A 7,330-nucleotide genomic window follows, 5' to 3' on the forward strand; every position below is an offset into this window, starting at 1 on the left:
GCGGGGGAACAAAATTAGACAACCACGCGCAAGCTGTCAAAACCATCAGTTCTTAGAGATTTTACCTCACAAACTCTAGTGACAAAACTACAAAAGGGACCAACCTACACTAGATTGGTACTGTGTGAGATGCTTTTCAGTCAACGTGAATCCATAGATAGACATTTGATAATGCTCTCCAGCCAAGGATGGAAAGTTCCTTGCCTTAGTTTTGAATATTTATCATTTGTGAGATTTCATGTCAAAATTATGATCAGCTAAAAGTTATTTATTGTGCATTACATGTTAGTTGTATTCCTGCATACAAGTTAAATTCATCATCATAAACTAAACATTCCCAAGAGTGATGCATTTTGTCGAAGAATAAATGGGATAGTGTGAGTCATGTTGGGCCTCGCTGTGAATTAGTACACAGAGGTGTATATTTTTTAACTGATTCCATTATGATCATATAGGCATTAGACTACGTTACTTCAAATTTCATTACCATACTTGTCATAAGTCAAGGTAAAAGGAAGGGAGATAGGATCTATACCCTGTATACAGGAATCCTATTGCTGAGCAAACCATCTTAGATAAGGCACTTCGAGGCATAAATTAGATATAATCATGTGCCCCACTACGTGATAAAGAGATAGAATGATGTGGGAATTGTTCGGCTACACTTTATCTTCTAGTGGTGAACTATGATTATATAAAACTAAACATTGATAAAACTAAAGGCGAAACTACCCACTAAAGAAACGATATTGGACTTAATCATCGCATTCCCTTAATGATGAATAGTCTCGAATACATGTTGATAACACTTTATCTTGACTAGTTATGTTTCAGGGATAGAAAACAGGTCCCTAAAAATACTTTGTTGTTAAGCATCTGATTCAGTCCTCAGATTGCCTGTATTCCCTCATTTTGATATTGACTCACAAACATTTCCATACACTGAAACATCTGTGCAAACCTGATATGTAACCAGATTATCTTATCATCAAGACGTGTCAGGCCACATAGAAGCACTGCTCACAGGTCTTTATTTCTATTCAAAATCATGGGATCCCTTGACAGGAGTGACTGACATAAAAGTGTATTGTGTTTCAGGGAAATAGATTGTCTTTGAAAATTCTATATATTGTTGAATCAGAATCCTGAGAATAAGAGTGAGAAGCAAAGATTCGTTTCTCACTGTGGGTCGCCATTGACAATGTCACAAAAGTTCAATATTCAGTGCCCAGTCTGGATCCCCTAACATATCACTGGTTTCTCCCTTGACTAATGCAGCTACCATAGTTGAGTTGACCTTAGTTCTGAAGAAATCTCATTTGCTGGATAGAAGCAACCCTGATTCCTGCCTTGAGTGGATAAGTTCTCTCCCCTGTAAAATTCACAGGCAAACAAAGGATGATTAATGATATTTTCCTAAGATCTTAAATCAAATATCGCCATTATGAATAACACATAATTATAAGAATGTCCAGTGGGCTGTATCACATGTGCTTTCGTTGCATAGGCATGGATTCAGTACCCTCGAGAACTTGTTCCAGTGTTAATGCCAGCGATTTGTACTATCTTGTGATATTTCATTGTCATCTGAGCCTAGGTTGTTTGTCCTAGGCACCAAGGTGGGCAGACGAAGCCAAATGCAAGTGCAAATCCAGAGTAATCACGCGGCTTGTAACCCGAAGGTTTTTGGCCGGTGAGTGTCTTGCCTAAAAGGGCATTTAACCACCAAAGAAAAACACAGAAAGATAATCCATTCATGTCTCAGATGAAATTAGGGTAGCTTCACAATAAACTAAAATTCAGAAGAGTCATATGCAGTTCATGTGCTGTAATTTACGTGGCCATGAAACATTAACTGCGTAGTATCGTTGATCGAATGTTATTGAAGTTTTACATTTACATAAACAGATGAATCACCTGCTGCTGCTCTACCAGTGAAGCTCTAATGCTTATTTATGTACTATTACTAAAATTAACTAGCAAAGCTGCTAAATCTACTTGCATTATTGCTGAATTATACTGAAACAGCAGAGTGATGATTGAACTGTAACCTTAATTTAGCAGTCTATCTGTACTCAAATTTAATTACTTTAAGCACCATCTTCGGCTATTGTTTTTACCCGTTACAAAATTACTTGGACATGAGCTGTTACAGATCTGCAACACCATGGCTGAGTTTCTACCAAGTTCATGGATAAATAGCAAACAATTTTAATATACAGTAAAGGAATCTAGTTATGTTCTAAGACCATTCAGTTAATTCCTAGTCTGTTGAATTGAGCATACCTTGTAGAGCGAGAGCAACCCAGTAACCAGCAGGACCTCTCTTATGCAGAATCACTCCAAAATGCTTTCCACCTTGGAGATTTTGAAGGTGCATGGTGGGCACAACTGACTGCCTGTCAAACTCAAACCATGCTTTACACAATTGTTTCCGAAGGATGGAAAATGAAGTTGGGAAGGCCACAGATTTGATTGATCGCTTGCTAACGCCGCAGCATTGCCTCAATTGTCTCCTCTGCAAGCACAGCCTCTCGAGGCAAATTAGAGAATGGAAGTCAAATTTCGAAAAGCTCTTTACAGAGCTTCAAACCGACATTTCTGTGTTTTAGAATGCTCGAGGGATTGTTACGTGGGCACCGCATCAGAAAGAGCTATTACAAAATTCCAGCACAATACTTTGTGCCAGGATTAAACTTATTAGATGATTGTGGCGTAAGAGATTGCAAATTGAGGATTGCTACTGCATAGTATACGATTCATGGAAGTAGACAAACAACTTCCCTTGAGAAAACTGCATTTTGACTAATGGCAACATCCAGGACATCAGAGGCAGGTATCAAACAGTCATGTGGGGTGAGCACTTGTCAGGCATCAGAATCCGGTTCTCTCGAGAACTTATCAGAAGGTGGAATCTCTCAGGTACTGGAAGCAAGAAGCTTGAAGAAAACATCAATAGTTGGTTATTCCAGTGTACAAGAAGCAAGCAACGTGAAACAAAATTTGAAGACAGGAGTTATATTACCAGCATCTGAGAAAGCTATATTGGAACAAGCACCCAAGGTAGTTGTTTTTCGGGTTGCAGAATTGGCGTCTCATAAAATACCACCAAAGGTTGTGGTTACTTCTTCATTATCGAAAGCAGGTCCGTTACAATCACCCACATTGAAACATGCCCCCAGAGCAGAGGAGGGAGGTTTATCAGGTGACTGGTGAAACTTTCCAATTTAATAATCCTATCGGCCTTCAAGAGTGACATAAAAGAATGGGAAAAAGCAGTAAAAGAATGGGAAAAAGTAGTAAAAATATCTTGCCATGTCAAGAAGACAACTCAACGGATATTTGGAAAAAGCAATCACACTTCAAATCAACGGTTGAAAGTGTCTCACCTGATCCAACGGAGCAAGGTAAAAGTGTTGACGATTGTTGATGCATAGGAAGGCCTATCGGCCTAATTATGTAGTTTAAATATTCTTAAATTTTTATTTAAAATTAAAGGAAAAGAATGCAATAACGTGTTTAAACTTTACACATATTTAAAATGGTATTTGGATAATTAATCCTGTACACACATGTATATTACTATTTCTATTCCAATTCCAATTCCAATTTGATTAAAATTTCTACAACAATGACACACAGAACAGTTATTTGATTAAAATTTCTACAACAATCACACACACAGAACAGTTTTTTGGACGGTTTCAATAATGGTTACCATTAAAAAAAATATCGAAAATAAACTGAGTTTTAATTTTTATGACATTAACTGTACTGGAGACAACTATAACAGTTTTTTGGACGGTTTCAATAATGGTTACAATTGTGTGATTCAACAGCATAGTAGTAAAGAGATATGCCTTCCCATGCCTACAGTGAAATGTCTGGCAAAATAAAAAACAATAAATAGTCAGTTTGTCTTAAACTACAGACAAAAAACAGGAAAAAAAATACACGTATGACAAAATTGCAATCCGCAACCTTGAAATGTTTATTATCACAGCCACATAAAACAACAATGTGTATTAGCTGAAATCTTAATGCATATGCAACGCTGCATCTCAGGTTGATTTAGCAATACGTTGATGTTAATTACAATTATTTCTTCACAAAATGCCGTTGCGGATTCCAGAAATGTTCAGCACGTTAGGTTGAGTAGCTGTTTAAGGTTCATATACCAATCATTCTAATTTCTATATCAGTACTACTACTAATCACGAAAGAGCGCTGAGCTCCTTACTGATTAGAAAGGAAAGAGAGCATAGGGAAGGAGAACTCCAAATTTATGTAAACCTTACCACTTAAAATACGGAGCAGATCGACATCGCCAGAGGGACATGAAGGCAGGAATTTAATTTTGGTGAAGGGTTAATACGTTTGCATTATCTATATTTATATTTATTTTACAAAAACATATTGAAATTTTTAATCTAGGTCTATATTAATATATGTTTAGGCTCATTCTAATTTTAAAATAATTATACTAAAAGGGCATTGGAGGCACCGTTGGCATTAGAGTTGTCGGGATGTGCGGATTTTCAAATGGCCACAGACTCCGTTGCGGATTCCAGAAATGTTCAGCACGTTAGGTTGAGTAGCTGTGGGAAAAGAGCGCTGAGCTCCTTACTAATTAGAAAGAAAAGAGAGCATAGGGAAGGAGAACTCCAAATTTATGTAAACCATACCACTTAAAATACGGAGCAGATCGACATGGCCAGAGGGACATGAAGGCAGGAATCAAAAGAAACAAACACTGTTAAACAACAATACTCAAATCTATTAGATGATGGCCTGTAGCAACCATCTGTAACCTTACTTTTTGTATTTCGAATCTGAACAGTGACTTTATACAAATCACCATTTATTATATATATTCTGCTACAAAATTTCAAACGAACCAAAGACCATCACTCACTTTTGGGCTTCTAATATAAACACTCGTTGCATGCAGCCCATGCGTGGGAGATATATATCTGTACATATAACACATACGAAACAATAGAAAGAAAATGGGAAAATATAAAAATACCTTGATAGTGACCGATTTGTTTCCAGTGATAAAGAAAGGTATCCGCTGAGGATTGCAGGAGACAGAGTATCCAGATCCACTGCTGAGGTCAATGTTATAAGTTTCTCATCAAAGGTGATGGTAGAAGAAGCTTGGTAGATGAAGCTTAGTGCTTGCAAAAAAGCTGCCAAAAGCCAGGGAAGAAGAACAACAACAACAACTGTCAAGGAAAAAGCAGTGAAAATATCTGCGAGAGTGACAAAAGAATTGGAAAAAGCAGTGATGCATATCTTCAAGAGTGACAAAAGAATTGGAAAAAACAGTAATGCAACTCAAAGGGCCAGGTTCAATGCACAGCAGAACTAGAGGTGAAAAGAAGGCAACTCAAATATTTGGAAAAAGCAGTCAACTTCAAATCAACGGTTGAAACTGTCAAACTTGATCAAACGGTTCAGGTTAAAAGTGTTGACAATTGTTGATGCATAGGAAGGCCTATCAGCCTAAATATAGGCTATTTAAAAGCGTAACACATATATATATATATATATTATCAACATCAAATTTCTTGACGTGTAAACTTTTCCTAAAATTTTGTAAAAAAAATATGCACCTTACAATATTTAATCCTTCTCCATAGATATATCCAAATTCTAAATAAATCTAAATTGATTTAAAAAAAAAGCTAAAACACTCTTACACAAATAAAACAGAATCTTAACCATAAATTTTCTCCAACAATTCCCATAGCATTGAGAAGACCAGGTGACGTTTGAGAGAGAACGGTGAGTGTACTGAATTAGAGCCAGATTTCTTTCCACCCCTTCCTTAGCAAGGAGATCTGCTAATCTGTTGGCCTTCCTTCTGGTGTGAGCGAAAATGGTTGCCTTGCCTTCTGTAATGATTGTTGTTAGTTGTTGAACACCGTGGTCCAGGCGCAAATAGCTTGAGAAATTGTGCACTAGAGAGCCATTAAGCAGTCAGTTTGTCATTTGTGTGATCACCTGCGAGTCTCCCTCTGCTGTGAGGGGGTGGAGATTGCGTGATCAGGCTATGATTAGCCTTTACAAGAGTGCTTCCAGCTCAACCATGTTGTTGCTTTCCCATCTGATTGAGTCGTTGAAAGCTCGAATGACATCACCATGGATATTTCGAAAAGTCCCTCTGATGCCTGCGGGTCCTGGGTTACTTGGATGCACCGTCGTAGTTCAACTTGGTGAAGTTAAGTGGAGGAGCAGACCAGCGATCCAGATCTTCTGGAGAGAGATTTGGTTTATTGCTGATTGGATTTGGAGGCTTGGCTAGGTGCCACCAGTCAAGAATTGATTGCTCAGATTGAGGGCCTTGAAAGTCCCTTTCTTCCCATTTTTGGATGAGAAGAGTTTCATTGATATTTTTGTGGAGGAGCATCCAGATTCCTTCCGTTGTTTGGCCTTTGTCTTAAAAAATTCGTTGATTCCTTTCCTTCCGGATTGCCTAGACGAAGAAGGTGATTATGGACCAAGCCTGTTGAGAATGGGAGTTTGAAATGGGTTCAAGCTCCAGTTTTTTAATGTCTACATGATGTTGTTCACAACTCTGTCATGCTTGTAAAAACCCTGTTCTATTCTCTCCCATAATTGGTTGGCTAAGGGATACTCATCGAATAGATGATCAATCGATTCATGTGAGGATCCACACATGCAGCACCACGAGGGACCAACGAATCCCCTCTTAGTAACATTTTCCCAAGGTAGGATGTGTCTTCTGACAAGGATCCAAGTGAATATGCCTATCTTCGGCCAGAGTTGCAGGGACCATAAATTCGACCAAAAAGGTTCCAGAACCAGATTTTGGGTTTCCGAGTATATAATGTATGCTTCTTTGACACTAAACATACCTGCATTTTTGTATCCCCACCTCAAAATGTCTAGGACGTTTTTTATTTTTTAGCGTTCTGTGATCAAGAGCCTCCTGCAAGCAAGAACGATTAGTTTCTGAGTCCTCCTCTTGAGCTAGAGTGGGGAAGGTCCATCTGCATCTTTCCTGAGAAGGGTTGCGAGACTAACGTCCTGTTTGAGGCACTAGATTGATGTTCACTGAAGGTGAGTTGTAACTCTTGACAAAGACTTGGGGTTTGTTGCCATGAATCGGTCCAAGATCTCGCTGAAAAATCATCACTTATTTCCCAAAAACTGTGACTTTGAGCCATGCATCTGTTTGCGTTTGCCATTTTCCAGATGTGAGAACCCTGGATGGTGGAGTTCAATCAAATGAGATCCTTATTGTCAATGTTCTGAGCATATTTCGAATGTCATACTTTGGCCAATGGTTCAGTGGTCACTG

At 38.3% G+C, this 7,330-nt stretch overlaps 1 long non-coding RNA gene across 3 annotated transcripts; it reads right to left on the reverse strand.

Moving 5' to 3' along the window:
* Nucleotides 1-768: 768 nt before the first annotated feature.
* On the reverse strand, nucleotides 769-5,823 carry LOC149174650 (uncharacterized). 3 transcript variants are annotated; one of them, XR_016257935.1, is made up of 4 exons: nucleotides 5,706-5,823; nucleotides 5,030-5,192; nucleotides 2,287-2,518; nucleotides 769-1,372 (listed from the first exon to the last, which is right to left on the reverse strand). It is a non-coding gene; the product is annotated as an uncharacterized LOC149174650 (long non-coding RNA). The 3 variants fall into 3 exon arrangements; XR_016257936.1 differs by lacking the exon at nucleotides 5,706-5,823 and having other exon boundaries at nucleotides 5,030-5,507; XR_016257937.1 differs by lacking the exons at nucleotides 5,030-5,192; nucleotides 5,706-5,823 and having other exon boundaries at nucleotides 2,287-3,346.
* Nucleotides 5,824-7,330: the final 1,507 nt, after the last annotated feature.

The sequence above is a fragment of the Pinus tabuliformis genome, chromosome 4_1, assembly GCF_031772625.1.
Source record: "Pinus tabuliformis cultivar Carrire ecotype Pingquan chromosome 4_1, CPIR1, whole genome shotgun sequence".
Lineage (NCBI taxonomy): Eukaryota > Viridiplantae > Streptophyta > Pinopsida > Pinales > Pinaceae > Pinus > Pinus tabuliformis.